The following is a 15,473-nucleotide window of genomic DNA, read 5'->3' as shown; positions in this document are numbered from 1 at the left end:
TCATGTTACATCCAGACCATAACTACTCTCTTCAAGGATGCAATTGCCCCAAACAGCACCTCAGCATAGAAATGACATACTCGTTAACAATATGGACAGATTTTGGATGAACTAGCTCAGGCACCCTGTATTGCCTCCCTGCACATGTCCACGATTATCAGAAAAGATAGATAACCGGACACAGACTTACTTATTTCTGCAGAACGAGATGAGCAGTGTTTTTACTGGTGGTGTGAGTTAGCACTGGGACTCCATCAGGAGATGCAGCACCTATTTACTGGTCTCATTCAATAGCTGATAGTCGGAAGTAACCACATGCAATGACCAGCAAATGCTCAGCAGCAGCATTGAATACTTTGGGCTCATCACCTGTACTGAGTCCATGGGACATCAGAATTATGACAGTAAGACACGAATCAGTTCATAAGGCTGGCACCTTCATCTGCGAAGTCATCCTCTGTTACACGCCACAGTAATTCAAGCTACTACACTGTGCTTCCCAATCACAATTCACTTCCAAAACCATCCAGCAGTCCATGTCACTTGTCTGAAAATAACATAGTGCTCTGTTTCAGTCCTCTGTCCATGAGGGTGCGAGGAAAACTGATTGTTATGAGGCACGAGCTGGGAATCCAAGGCTGGTGGTAAAAATCTGGCTTAGGTTTTGAAGTCAATGGGAGGTTTGCCTGACTTCCAGTGAAGCCAAGGTGTCACTAGTTTTGTTGCCATGGTGAAACAGACTCCTACTTTTGCTTCAAAGAAAGCCTGTCTGGTTTTATCTGCATGAAAAAAGACAAATAAAAATACACCAGTAACTGGTTCATGGGAACTGTAAATGGCTCAGAATATTCACTGACATTACATGTTATTTTTATGGATTATGGCTAAGGTTATATCTTTATGGGACATTGACTACAAATAAGAGATCTGTTGTGGATCAGTTGTGAAAAGGTTTAAGGCAATTGACTTGAATATTTGCTTTGAAATTGCCCAAAGAGCAAGCAGTCACCTGGAAGATGTTAATTTTGACTGCTTCTGTTTTGTGTGTTATCTATGAGAGAGCTAAGTTATGCGGTGTTGAATTATTTATCATATTTAAATATGCTGTGACGTTATTTGTATTCTGAAGTTATTTTGAAAAGAGCTGATGAATTGTATCACTGTCCTAATTGACGAATATTGACTTAGGAGAGGTCAAGGCTGCCTCTGAGATAGACATGGATCAGGTGGATGACATTTGACAACCACTTACCATTACAGGTGTGATTCAGGAAGATGCCATCTGCTGGTTTAGTGGTATATAAAAAGCTGTGCTCATGTTTTTGTGACAGCAGTGTATTGGAAAAGTAAAATGTCACGAGTTTGCTGGTTTGACAAATAGATGGAAGAGACTTTACCAGGTTGGCCTAAAGTGCAGCTAATCCTGCCTGTGTGCCATCTCCCTCCACATTCTCTGAGCAGGACTGAAAGCACTTCTGGAAGCTTCCACGTTTTTTGTTCTGTGTGTTTGGTTTTTTTCTTGCAGTCACTTCTGCGAGGCGATTTATAGGATTTATAGATATGGGCCTGGACTAAGATGCAACAGAAGATGCTTTTCCAATAATTGTTATTAAACACACACCACACTCAGGTTTGTTTCAGTTACGTTCCAAATCATTCACAGACCAGGCCCAAGGACATTCACACATCCCATGCACCTGGGGGCGGTTATCCTGCCCGAGATACCATTCTCACGAGCCTGGGCTATAACTTTTTACAGTTATGAGAAACGTACTTCAAAGTAATCTGTCCAAGGCCTTTTATATATTATTATGTTAGTACTCTGTCTTTGACCGTCCAATGGTCATGTTAGTATTGATCTTCCTTTATCATCCAGGTGGCTGGAACCGCACATCTAGCTTTCCCACATTTTACTTTCCAACAGGCTGCTGTACTGTGGCAAGAGGTTGCTGTTTGTATGGAGAACATGGTTGTAAAAGTACATCACGGAGATGCTCACACACCCAAGAGTCTGAAGAATCTCAGAACAAACAGCAGGTATGTCCCTGGGCTGCCAGCTCTGCAGGGGACAGAAATCGGGTCTTGGGAATCTGAGATCCCTCTTCTGCTCCAGTCAGTGAGCACGGACTGGTGATGGAAACCGCTCAACATCCAGGTCACCTGGGGAGCAGCCCACTCAGACTGCAGTAATAAACCGATTCCCCCACTCTCACACTGCCCCATAGTGCCCAGAGGATGCTGACCGGGGCCCCCAGGATGGGGATGCTTGGGCCAGGGGTGCAGTGAAGGGAACTCCCTGCCCTCCGAAAAGCCAGGAAGAAAAAAAAGCCCCCGAAAAGCAAGGCAGGCGGGGGAGAGGGCAGGGAGGCCGTGCCCCTGGGGACACAGCTCCATCCTCCAGCTGCTCTGAGCCCCACTCCGGCAGGACTCCCCTGCCCACAGGCTGTCCCGAAGCAGAGCGGCACCCCGGCTGTCCAGCTGCTCCCCTGGGACCCCCCGGCCTCTGGGCTCCAGCCTGTGCCAGGGCAGCCAGGGAGCCCCAGGCGTGCGGGTGCCCCAGCACCTGCTCCTCCCCGCTGCCCCAGCACTGCCCTTCTCTGTGGGCTCTGCCCGCTGCCAGGGCTGGGGGAGCCCAGGCTGCCAGGCTGCTTTAACTGCCCTGGATCCCCCGACCGGTCACTCTGTGAGGCACCGATCTTGGTGAACGGGCTTCTTGTGCCATGGGCCCTGGGCAAACAGAGCTTATCAGAGCCGCTGTGGGAGCAAACATCCCTCCTCGTGCCAGGGCAGCTCCGTCAACAATTAGTTCTGAGCAGCTGCCTGGGAACAAGCGCCCGCTTCATCACGTCCCTCTGGATGGCCACATCCTGCTCAGGGACAGCGCTGGCCTGGGCCGAGGATGGGGGCATTGACGGGACACTCGGTGGGGACAAGGGCCTTTGGTGAGCTGTGGCCAAGTCCCAGGAAGGGACGGGGCTGGAGCCAGAGCCTTGTTGGGAACAGGGACACTGGGACCCACCATGCGGGATCAGCTCTGCAGAGTGGGAGCCAGGTTGTCTGGGAGGGCACAGTGACCCCAGGCAGGGGCAGGTGAGAGCCAGGGCAGGGGATGTTCCCTCTGCTCTGTTCTCAGCTGTGGCTGGAGACTGGACCAGTTGGGGGCTGGCGGTGCAAGGGAAATGGGGTGGGCTGGAGCTGGGCACTGACACCACCCCAGCGCTTCCCCCAAGCCCAGCCCTCCTCTCCCAGAGCCCAGGATTCACCAGTGCTCCCCATTGTCAGTGCCACCAGTGACTGAGGATCCCAGTCCCCAGCTGTCCACATTGCCCATTGCCCCAGCTGTCCTCCCAGCTCCCAGAGTTCCCGAATCCTGGGGTCCCTGGTGCCCCAACAAGAGGAGTGACTCCCAGCCCCTCATTTATTTAAGGGGCTGGAAAGGGCTCAGAGATAATTGTGCTTAGAGACCCCAGATTTGAGGCTGGTGTCATCTCTGAGGGGGGTTCTGGCTTTTGGGGCTGTTGCAGGGTGGTTTCGAGTTGGAGCAGTGGGTCATCAGCACAGGGTGTCTGGCTGTCAGGGACACACTCCTGTCCCCCCTCGCCACCGTGGATGCCTGGGCCCTTCCCCGTGCAGCTGCCCCATGCAGGAAGCTGCACTGGTGCCAGGGAAGGCAGCCGGATCAGTGCTCAAGGCGGGGGTGACTCTGTGCCAAGGCTGGGTTGCCAGGGTGGTGTCTCTGCCAAGCCTGGCTTTGCCCTGGGGGCTGGAGGGGTGGGGAGGGGCAAGGAGTCGTCCTGGGAGGGATAAAGGTGCCCTCACCTTCTCCGGCATCACCCAGGACTCCCTGCACCGCAGAGGAAGATGAAGGTCGCAGTGCTCAGCGTGGCCCTGCTCTTCACCATCCTGCTGTGCACCCCCGCGGATGCGCAGGTGAGGCTCCAGTGAGGGCCCCCACCGGTTTCTTGTCTTGGTGCCCCCACAGCCCTCTTCTTTGGGCCTCCCCATTCCATCCTTTTGGGCCCCTCAGGTATCTCCTCCTCAGGATCTCCTCTGTGTCCTATATAGGGTCCCCAATGCCCTCCCTTTGATGGATGCCAATGCCTTTCTTTCCATCTTTCCCCTCCGTCCTTTGCCTTTCATCCTGTCCACTGCGGTAATGTCCTCAGATCCCCTTCCTTGAACACCCCCTCCCAAACACTTTCCCGATCCCCGCGTTTTGTTCCTCTGCTCTCCTCTTCCTCCTGCCCCCACCACCAACCTCACTTGAATTCCCCGTGTCCCCTCCCCTTGAATTCCTTTACCCCCCACTTGCATCCCATGCAGTCCTGTCCCTCCAGCACCCCCAGCCCGGTCCATTGGGTTCTGCTAGTTCACAACAGTGCCCTGTCTCTGGGTCCCCCTCAACCCCTGTCCTCCTTGGAGGCCCCAAATTCCCATGTTATCCTTTTCCCCGACCCGAGCCCTGGTCCCTGCATGAACAGGTATCCCAGGTGAAACTTGGAGGAATGAGGCTGGGGGGAGCAGAAGGGATTTTCAGGCTCAGATGAGGGAGAATCCACGGGCCTGGGTGGGGCTGGTGTCACCTGTGTCCCACCCACAGCCCCATTTCTCTCCAAGCCAGACCAACCCCTTTCTCTTCTTTCATAGGCATATCCAGGAGCGTTGCTGGAAGCAAGTGGAGGTTCTCTCCTGCATGTAAGTAGTGGGGTGGACTTGGAGGACATCCAGTCTGGGGAACTGGAGGGCACTTTGGTCCTCCCCTCCCTTGCTGGGACTGGGACATCCCAGTGACCACTGAGGTCTCATGGTCTCTCTACAGGGGGGACTCAAACTCGGGTGAGTGAAGAGGGCTGCGGTAGGTGTCACAAGTTCTGCTGGCCCCACACCCTCCCTCCCATGGCCACGAGACTCCAGGGCATCCCAGCGTGACCCAGAACATGCCAGTGTGCGCCAGTACACTCCCATGCACCCCCCGCAGCCCCCCAGAACATCCCTGCTCCCCAGTGTTTTCCCAGGGATGCCCCATTGCCCAGGGCTCCAATTGCATTCCCGTCCATCCCATCACAACCCACTACACCCCAGTGCACCCCAGGATAGCCCAGGACACAGCCCCTTCCCCAGGACCTCCACTGCTTTCTGTGCCCCACCACACAAGCTCACGTACCCCATTTTTCCCTGGAGTCACCTTCCCCAAGGACCCCATCACTTTCTCCTGCCTCCCAATGCACCCAAGTGTGCCCCTCACCCAACCTTTCTCCCCAGCTCCCTCTGTCTGTCAGGGTGGATGATGTTTTGCAGCAGAAACGCCAGGTTCCAGATCTTCCAGCTGTTGACTTGGAATTGCAGAATACGCTGTTGCGACCTCTTGAACTCGAGGTGAGCAGCATCAGGGCATCTCCAGCCCCACCAAGGGTCCTGGACCCCGGGGCATCCCTGAGCTGTCTGGGTGGGCAGAACGTGGATCCAGGACAAGAAAACAGAGGGGACTGTCCATGACCTGTGTCCCAGGCCACACTGGACAGAGCTGCCCCCATGACTTTTGTTGCACCCAGTGGGGCTCTACGGACCCAGAGGGTCACCATGCAGGCCAGGCAGGGGCTCTGGGGCCATACAGACCCCGAGGATCACCCTGAGGGCTGGGCAGGGTTCTGCAAGATGTAGGGGCATCCCTTCAGCAAAGCTACGCTTGCGTGTGGATGGGTGTGTCTGTGTCCATGTTCCCACTGCTGTGCCAGCACTCGGACGCCTGGGTCCTCTCTGGCCACACCACGGCCATGAGCGGAGTGGCTGAGGGAGCCCAGACACCCGGGGTGTCACTGTAAAGGACACCTCCTTCCCACCTGCCATGTGCCCCCAGATACGAGCAGATTAGGGGAAGGTGGAGTGTTCCCCCATGAGGCTGGAGGAGGCTGGTTCATGAGGACTGGGTTATGGACCAGTTAAACAATCTGGACATCCATAAATCCATGGGTCTGGGTGGGATGCACCTGCAGGTGCTGAGGGAGCTGGCTGAGGTCACTGTTAGGCCACTGTCCATCATCTTTGATAAGTCATAGGAAACGGGAGAGGTGCCCGAGGACTGGAGGAAAGCAAATGTCACTCCAGCCTTTAAAAAGGGCAAGAAGGAGGACCTGGGTATCTACAGACTGGTCAGCCTCACCTCCATCCCTGGGAAGACGATGGAACAACTTATCTTTGGTGCCATCTCAAGGCATATCAAGGAGATTAGGGGTCATTAGGGGCAGTCAACATGGCTTCACCAAAGGGAAGTCGTGCTTAACCAAGCTCATTGACTTTTATGAGGACATAACAAGACGGATGGATGATGGCAGAGCGGTGGACGTGATCTACCTTGACTTGAGTGAGGCATTTGACACAGTCTCCCACAGCATCCTCACAGCTGAACTGAGGGAGTGTGGTCTGGATGAGCGGGGAGTGAGGTGACTGTGAACTGGCTGAAGGGAAGAAGCCAGAGAGTCGTGGTCAATGGGGCAGAGTCCAGTGGAGGCCTGTATCCAGTGCAGTGCCTCAGGGGGCAGTGCTGGGGCCAGTACTTTTCACTATATTCATGACTGACTTGGAAACAGATTCTTCGTGGGGCTCTGGTGAGAACCATCCCCCAAGGAACATATTTTGGTGTTGGGGCAGGAGAGGAGCGTGGACGGGCAGCCCGGACCCCTGGGTCCTCTGCCCTGCTCAGGGAGGGGAGGTTGTTCCCTGTACGATGGGCTCAGCACTCCTGGGCTCACAGGAGATGTCACCACCTCCAGAAGCCATCGGCTGTTCCCAAGGCCACCAGTGCAGCAAGTCAACATTTATTTGATGCAACCAGTCTGTTACAGCCAGTAATCCTGTGTAAAATCGATGCAAAATTACCACTGCGCTTAATTACAATGTGCCATATTACAATCAGGCCTTGACAAATTTCTCTGTTTTCCCTGAGAAATCACATTTCTGGCACTTCTACCCCCACATCCCAGCAGCAGCGTTTGTTAACACCGGGCAGCTCTGCTCTCCCAACAGCACTTCCCGTCATTCACGCCCAAGCCAACACGTCACTGGAACCTGGCCACACATTTTCAAACAATGTCCTTCTGGGGTCCAACTGATGCTGGGGTCGATTTTCTCCTGCAGAAATCCAGAAAATTCAGGCAATCCAAGGGAGGTTGGGATGGTTATTTGTTACCGGTCTCAGAGCTCTTGATGGTGACGTTGTTGCATTGCAGAGTAAAAGAAGAGAACTGGAAAAGGAGGTTGAGATTTTACAGGATGCAAAGGCCATCACACAAGAAGTAATTACTGTTCAAGCGGAGCGGTGCTAGGAGCTGCAAGATAATGTAGACCGGCTGCTAGCATGTATTGCTAAGGAACAAAAGGAAAAATATGCCAAAAGTGAGTTCTTGTGTTCTCAGGTTTGTACTCTTACCACAAAACACTCTTGGAATCCCAAGGAACGGGATGGAAATATTTGGAGTGGATCCTCAGACTCCAATATTGAGTTTGAACTTGATCCTGACTTCAACGGCAGGGAGGTGGTGGGAGCACAACCCCCATACAAATGATGCTGCAGCAGGAACAAGCAGATGAGGGGGGCAGATCACACAAACTCACTCTCCGAAGGAGTTAACGGCATTTTCAGAGATCTCTCAGCAGACAAGCGGGGAAGGAATTCCGGCACAGATTTTGCCAGCTTGGGATAGTGGAGCTGTGTCTATCCATTTATTGGCAGATGAACAAGATTTCTTAAGCCCTATAGCCTATGGTGATCAGATACAACAACAATATGCTCAGCTGCAAACTGTCAGAGGTCCGGACAGGCAAGATATTATTGCACCTACGCTATATCAATGTTTGTGTGCAGCCGTTTCAACAGCATATGCTGAACCTGTTGAATCTGTGTTGTCCCGTGGAAATTGGTGCACAATGGAGGAAAGTATTGATTTAGTGCGGCAGATGGGGGTGGTGTATGCATTGATTACGGGATCCGATTCGGACAGGGTAGCAGTGACAAGTGCTACAGGTAATGCAGCACTCTGGCAAATGCCTTGAGGGGAACTGGGGCTGTAATTTCAGGACCCTCTGTTTGGGTGGTGGATAATGGAAATCCGGCAACACTGAGCAGAGTTACAGCACAGGTGATGAGAACACCAGTGCGGAATGACTTAGTACAAGCTGGTATCCCACGATCAGAAATAAGCGGGATCATACCATCACAAATTTTTTGCCGCTTGTAAAAGTTAATGCTTATGGAAAAAAGCCAACCAGCCCCAGCCCCCCCGCCCACACTGCACCCACCCTCCACCCCCTGCCACCTCAGTGCAAGACCAGTTTGCCTTTACCTGGCAACAAAAGCAATATACTTGCCGAGTACTGTCTCAGAGATACAAACACGGTCCCTCCGTTTGCCATCAGATGATAGTAGCTGATATAGCACTATGGTCGGGTAATGTTACTGACTGCCATGAGATTGATGATCTGTTGATTGTGGCAGCGTCACAACAAGAAGCTGAAGCAGCTGCTGAATTTTTGAAGGTGCCTTTGCAGGATCAAGGCTGGGCAATTACTCTGACGAAAACGCAGGGCCCTTGTGCCACTGTACTACTTTTAGAAATAGTTCTGCATAGGCAGCTTAGAGAAACACCAGATTAAGTACAGCACACAGTGCAGCAGTTTTCTGCACCAGCTCCAAAAAAACAATTACATGCCTTTTTAGGACTTTTAGGGCATTGGAGCATTTTCATGCCTGGCTGAATAACTTGTGTAATTCCTTGGCAAGATGAATGGGACACCTGATTATTGCAGAAATATGTTTTTTCCTTTTTCTGTATGTTTATTGTGTGCCCCTGTAAATTGCTCTGTGCTACACCTCACAAGCACAAATGAACAACTCTGGCTTCGCTGGCCCCAGCAGAAGCAAGTCACCTGAGCGAGGGGCTGGAACGTATGGGGATATAGCGAAAGATTTGGCGAGGTGATGAGTTAAATGTAAATACACTCCAGTGACTTGCGCCTGCCTGTAGAAAGGGATCGCACAGACATTTTTACAGGCAGCGTGTGACACTGGCTCATTTAAAACATCTCCATCTACACACATACTCACCCGTCCTGCGCGGCATTCAGAACCTCCTCATCCACCACAGCTCAGGCGGGAACAGAACAAATCCTCCTGCTTTCCCCACACCGAGAGCAGCCAGTTTTCCCTGCAAGCACAACAGCAGCTCGTGCGCTGCATCTCCCAACCACGCTCGTTACCGCAGAGGCTTCGGCAGCGCTAACCAGGACAGTCTGTACTTGCGCAAGTGATGAGCTCGGTCTCAGCACAAGGGCCGGGACGGCTGCAGCACACAGGGAGAGCGTTGTAGCTGTTTCTCCTGGAAGGCGGGGCTGCAGGAAAGGAAATAAATTAGTTTTTCAGGAACAAGAAGAACACATTCAAATCACCAGGGAAAATCTGGAGGAAAACACTAAAACCCCAGGTTTTGCAGGGAGCTGGAAAAAACACCTAAAACCTGTCCCCGGACCCCTCCCTTTTCTGTCTCGCAGACAATATCCTCACTCATCGACAAGGGCACGTGAACACTCCAGGGGTCTGTCTGTGTGCTGCGGGTAAACACAAACACCACCTTTTCAGCTGGTCCATATATCCCCAGACAGAAGCAAAGGAACTCAAACGCTGTCGCCTGCCAAGAGCTTTGTCACCTCAGAAATTACCTGCAGGGCCCGCTGGACAACTGCAGAGCGGGCGACTCACACACCCTGGGCCACAACCTCGGCTGCCTGGAACGGTCACGGCTCTCTCAGAAATCTGGGCAGGAGTCAAAACCATTCTGGTTCGAGAGCAAGACCGGCTCGAGCTCAAGTTTCCTTTCACATTCTGACACCTGGAAGCTCAATCATAAAGGCTCCACGGGTCCACACCAACGGAGCTCTCCCAACAGGCACTTCCAGTCATTCACGCCCAGGCCAACACGTCACTGGAACCTGGCCACGCATTTTCAAACAATGTCCTTCTGGGGTCCAACTGATACTGGGGTCCATGTCCTCCTGCAGAAACTCACAAAAATCCAGCAATACAAGACGTGCTCCTCTCTGCTCCAACAGCTCTCAAACTCCCACACTTGAGCTTTCATGGCATTGCAGAAATAACAGAACAAACCCCAACGCAAAAGATTCAAGCAGAGCACGCTCCTTAAAAAGCAAATCCCAACACGAGTGCTCATTGCAATCAAAGGAAGCTGGGACACCGCCCTTCAAACGCTCTGGCTGTGCAGCCTGGACGAGACGGTGTCTGCGGTTCAGCAACACCCACACTCGTCACGACCGGCTGGTGCCGTCACCCCCAAATCTCGGCAGCAGCGATTGTTAACACCGGTTAACAGCTTTGGGTACCCAGAGCTGCCTTCAGCTCACGTGAAAGCGTCTCCTCGTAACGCCCAGTGTGAGCCCAAGAACGACGCCTCCCTAACGCACACACTGAGGAACCTCAAACAGTGGCCCCTTCTCCATGGGCTGCGTTACAACCTGTGACAGAAAGGGGATTCCACAGCCTGGAAAAGCTCCACAAGGAACGGGAGACTCCTGGGTCTCAGAGTAATTCTAGAGCTCAAGTGGTGACAGACATCAGCTCCAGCTCAGATAATACATGCCAACACCCATCACTGACCCAAGAAGGCAGCTCCTCCCGTCCTGACCGAGGGCTTCAAATCCAACACACTTTGTCCCTCCAACAGGATGCAGCTTATTTCTCTGTCATTCTCCAGATGAACTAGAGATACCTGAAAAAGTCTCTGTCCCAGCATTGGAAAAAAACCCCAGCCCGAAGATCCCGACGCTCCTTAAAGACACAGCATGACGCTAATGGAATATTCTCACTGACCAGTCTGGGCGTCAGTCAAGCTCTGCCCCATCCACCCCCCTTCCCAGCTCCTCACACCCGCGGGCAGAGCTCAGACCTTGGCTCTCAGACACCAACAACTAAAAACTTTAACTCTGCCCGGGTGTTCCTCTTGTTCTCAAACTGAATCCGAACAATGACTGTGCCAGCTAGGAAAAAGAAAGGCTTCTAACTGCGTGGAGAAAACTGACTCACTTTCCAGGCGTCTCACCTGCACAAACCAGATTCTAAAGGCGGATGCGCTTTGCCGGGCACAAACCAGCCACGTAGTCAAAGCATGAAAACTCTGCCCCACTGCTGCCACGGCTGTTACCTGAAAACGATTCACCTGTGCTGCTGGTGCTCAAGGGGGACAGAATACAGAACAGCATCCACCACCTCTGACTATTTCTTGGAGCTTAATCCAGCAACAACCACAATTCCCAGCTGCCCAGTGCTTTACATGGAAATGCAAATGCAACAGGCAGTGCTAGAATCTGGATCACAGACATTCTGGGGTTCTTTGAGCTTGCTTTCACAAGCAGAGCAGAATTGGCTCCAACTGAAGTGGTATCTGCCCTGTTCAGCTAAACATCTAGTTTGAGTTAACCAGGGGCACAGGAATTCCTTTGACTCGCTTTCTGCAGAGCAGAGAGACTCAAATGAAATGACCTGTGAAAACAGCCTTGAAAAGCTTCCAAGACCAGTGTGTGCCTGGAGCCCCCGTGCTCTGCCTTGGCCTACACCACGTCAGTCTCTGGATGAGGAGGAAAACCTTCTGACCTTTTGCATACAGCCCAAACAAAATAACAACTACCTGAGACACTTGGACCAAGACTCAACATCAAAAATGAATGCTTCCTGCAGGGTAAAAGTGCACAGGAATTAAAGACTTGCTAAACAGACCCATGATTCTCCGAAATAAACAACCCCCAAGGCTCGACAAGCCAGGGTTACTGCTCTAAATCCAAGCGCAGCTGCACCGACCTGAGTCAACACGGACACAGTCGCCTCCCTTGTCCCACACGAAGCTGCACAGGCCACGTGCTGCTCCAACAGGAACGTGCTGGGGACACCCGGCTTTCCCATGGCGGCCTCTGCGCTGCCCCCTGCACAGAGCACCAACAGGCCGGCAGTTGTGGGCTCAGCTCCGGCGGTTCCCGGGACTGGGGGTCACTCGGATACTCGGCAGCACCAACTGGCTGAAAACTCTCCAGAAATGGAAATTTCACTCAGCGGAAGGCCGTGCTCACTGCTGGAAAACTCTGGGGAGCAATAAGCTACGCTGCTTGCTAAAGTCTTCCCACAACAGTAAAGCTCCAAGTCGAACCACAGCCCTGGGCCAGGTCGCATTCTCCCAAGGAGCCTCAGCACCAAGAGCCCGGCTGTGCCCAGAGCCTCGGCTGACACAGGGATCGCACAGACACTCTTACAGGCAGTGTGTGACACTGGCTCATTTAAAACATCTCCATCTACACACACACTCACCCGTCCTGCGCGGCATTCGGAACCTCCTCATCCACCACAGCTCAGGCGGGAACAGAACAAATCCTCCTGCTTTCCCCACACCGAGAGCAGCCAGTTTTCCCTGCAAGCACAACAGCAGCTCGTGCGCTGCATCTCCCAACCACGCTCGTTACCGCAGAGGCTTCGGCAGCGCTAACCAGGACAGTCTGTACTTGCGCAAGTGATGAGCTCGGTCTCAGCACAAGGGCCGGGACGGCTGCAGCACACAGGGAGAGCGTTGTAGCTGTTTCTCCTGGAAGGCAGAGCTGCAGGAAAGGAAATAAATTAGTTTTTCAGGAACAAGAAGAACACATTCAAATCACCAGGGAAAATCTGGAGCAAAACACTAAAACCCCAGGTTTTGCAGGGAGCTGGAAAAAACACCTAAAACCTGTCCCCGGACCCTTCTCTTTTCTGTCTCACAGACAATTTCTTCACTCATCGACAAGGGCACGTGAACACTCCAGGGGTCTGTCTGTGTGCTGCGGGTAAACACAAACACCACCTTTTCAGCTGGTCCATATATCCCCAGATAGAAGCAAAGGAACTCAAACGCTGTCGCCTGCCAAGAGCTTTGTCACCTCAGAAATTACCTGCAGGGCCCGCTGGACAACTGCAGAGCGGGCGACTCACACACCCTGGGCCACAACCTCGGCTGCCTGGAACGGTCACGGCTCTCTCAGAAATCTGGGCAGGAGTCAAAACCATTCTGGTTCGAGAGCAAGACTGGCTCGAGTTCAAGTTTCCATTCGCATTCTGACACCTGGAAGCTCAATCATAAAGGCTCCACGGGTCCACACCAACAGAGCTCTCCCAACAGGCACTTCCAGTCATTCACGCCCAGGCCAACACGTCACTGGAACCTGGCCACGCATTTTCAAACAATGTCCTTCTGGGGTCCAACTGATACTGGGGTCCATGTCCTCCTGCAGAAACCCACAAAAATCCAGCAATACAAGACGTGCTCCTCTCTGCTCCAACAGCTCTCAACCTCCCACACTTGAGCTTTCATGGCATTGCAGAAATAACAGAACAAACCCCAACGCAAAAGATTCAAGCAGAGCACGCTCCTTAAAAAGCAAATCCCAACACGAGTGCTCATTGCAATCAAAGGAAGCTGGGACACCGCCCTTCAAACGCTCTGGCTGTGCAGCCTGGACAAGACGGTGTCTGCGGTTCAGCAACACCCACACTCGTCACGACCGGCTGGTGCCGTCACCCCCAAATCTCGGCAGCAGCGATTGTTAACACCGGTTAACAGCTTTGGGTACCCAGAGCTGCCTTCAGCTCACGTCAAAGCGTCTCCTCGTAACGCCCAGTGTGAGCCCAAGAACGACACCTCCCTAACACACACACTGAGGAACCTCAAACAGTGCCCCCTTCTCCATGGGCTGCGTTACAACCTGTGACAGAAAGGGGATTCCACAGCCTGGAAAAGCTCCACAAGGAACGGGAGACTCCTGGGTCTCAGAGTAATTCTAGAGCTCAAGTGGTGACAGACATCAGCTCCAGCTCAGATAATACATGCCAACACCCATCACTGACCCAAGAAGGCAGCTCCTCCCGTCCTGACCGAGGGCTTCAAATCCAACACACTTTGTCCCTCCAACAGGACACAGCTTATTGATTTCTAACACCATTCATCTCTGTCTTCCTCGAGATGAACTAGACACGCATTATACAAGCAACCAAGTCCCTTCCTGGAAGCAGCGGGGCCTTTTGCCTTCTCTTTTCCACCCCACTTTGCAGGAGAAGGAAAACAAACGGCAGTAGAGATGCTGAGAAATTCAACCACCAAATGGAGAGGGAACCTTTGAGAGCGGGAAAACTTACCCGTACAATGGAGAGAGCTACGCTGAATGAATAACACTGAAAACGAATCCTTCTTGTCAGGGTAAGAGTGCACAGCAATTAAAGACCTGCTAAACAGACCCATGATTCTCAGAAATAAACAACCCCCAAGGCTCGACAAGCCAGGGTTACTGCTCTAAATCCAAGCGCAGCTGCACCGACCTGAGTCAACACGGACACAGTCGCCTCCCTTGTCCCACACGAAGCTGCACAGGCCACGTGCTGCTCCAACAGGAACGTGCTGGGGACACCCGGCTTTCCCACGGCGGCCTCTGCGCTGCCCCCTGCACGGAGCACCAACAGGCCGGCAGTTGTGGGCTCAGCTCCGGCGGCTCCCGGGACCGGGGTCTCCAAGGGCCCGTTCGCACACGGACCTTTGTGCGCGCGCCCCGACCGCGGGCGCTTCTCCCGCCCCCATCCCGACCCGCCGCTCGCCCCCGGACCCGCCGCTCGCCCCCCCGCACCCGCCGCTCGCCCCCCCGCACCCGCTCAGGAGCCTCCGCTCGGCCCAGCGCTGCAGCCGGAAATGGCGTCACCGGGACGGGCGAGGCGAGCCGCGCTGCCGGCAGGACCCCGCCAGAGCTGTCCGATCATTCGCCTGACCCGCCACATGTTTATACGGAATCTGGTTGCTCTGAACCATTATTAAAATACAAAAGTCCCCGGCAGCCGTGCCGGCATGGCGGCTCAGTGCAGTGGAAACTCTCTGAGCTGCAGATCAGCCTCGGCTCTCAAACAAACTCCTCGCTGCCCGCTCCGCAGCCGCGGAACCCGCAGCACGGAGCGGCCGCACGTCCCGCGGGCGGACACGGTGTCCGCGGCCGCTCGGCACCGCACCCGCTGGGGCAGCAGCGCTGAGGGCCTGTGGGTTCCGAACCGGAGCGTCCTGTCCTGTCACAGCGGAAAAGTCTCGGCTGCTGAGAACAGGCTCCGTTTTGCAGTCGCTGAAGAGAAGTTTCCGCTCCCTGGAATCTCAGAACAGCAGCAGCTGTAACGAACTGACAGACCGTGGGCCGCCTGCACTTCTCAGTGTCTGTGCTGATCGCTGTTATCCGGTCGTTATTGTGAAAAATGCAGTTGTGACTCGTGCTGAGATGTTTAATGTTTACAGGTATAACCAAATGAGGCACGGACTCTGAACTTGGAAAAGGGAAAGGTGGTTAAGTTCTATGTAAAAGTTATGAAACTTGTTTAGGAAGTTATATTGATAGAGGGAACTAACATTTTAAGGGTTAAGCAACTA

The 15,473-nt window shown here is 53.4% G+C and overlaps 1 long non-coding RNA gene across 4 annotated transcripts; it reads right to left on the bottom strand.

Annotated features, from left to right (window-relative positions):
- Window positions 1-6,805: 6,805 nt before the first annotated feature.
- On the bottom strand, window positions 6,806-14,640 carry LOC308048980. 4 transcript variants are annotated; one of them, XR_013923211.1, is made up of 4 exons: window positions 14,393-14,640; window positions 12,362-12,645; window positions 9,101-9,384; window positions 6,806-7,241 (listed from the first exon to the last, which is right to left on the bottom strand). It is a non-coding gene; the product is annotated as an uncharacterized lncRNA (long non-coding RNA). The 4 variants fall into 4 exon arrangements; XR_013923214.1 differs by lacking the exons at window positions 12,362-12,645; window positions 14,393-14,640 and adding exons at window positions 9,712-10,044; window positions 11,861-12,354; XR_013923212.1 differs by lacking the exon at window positions 14,393-14,640 and having other exon boundaries at window positions 12,362-13,302.
- Window positions 14,641-15,473: the final 833 nt, after the last annotated feature.

The sequence above is a fragment of the Nesoenas mayeri genome, assembly GCF_963082525.1.
Source record: "Nesoenas mayeri genome assembly, chromosome: 23".
Taxonomy (NCBI): domain Eukaryota; kingdom Metazoa; phylum Chordata; class Aves; order Columbiformes; family Columbidae; genus Nesoenas; species Nesoenas mayeri.
The sequence above is the reverse complement of the archived record's forward strand: the minus strand, read 5'-3'. Positions and strand labels throughout refer to the sequence as shown.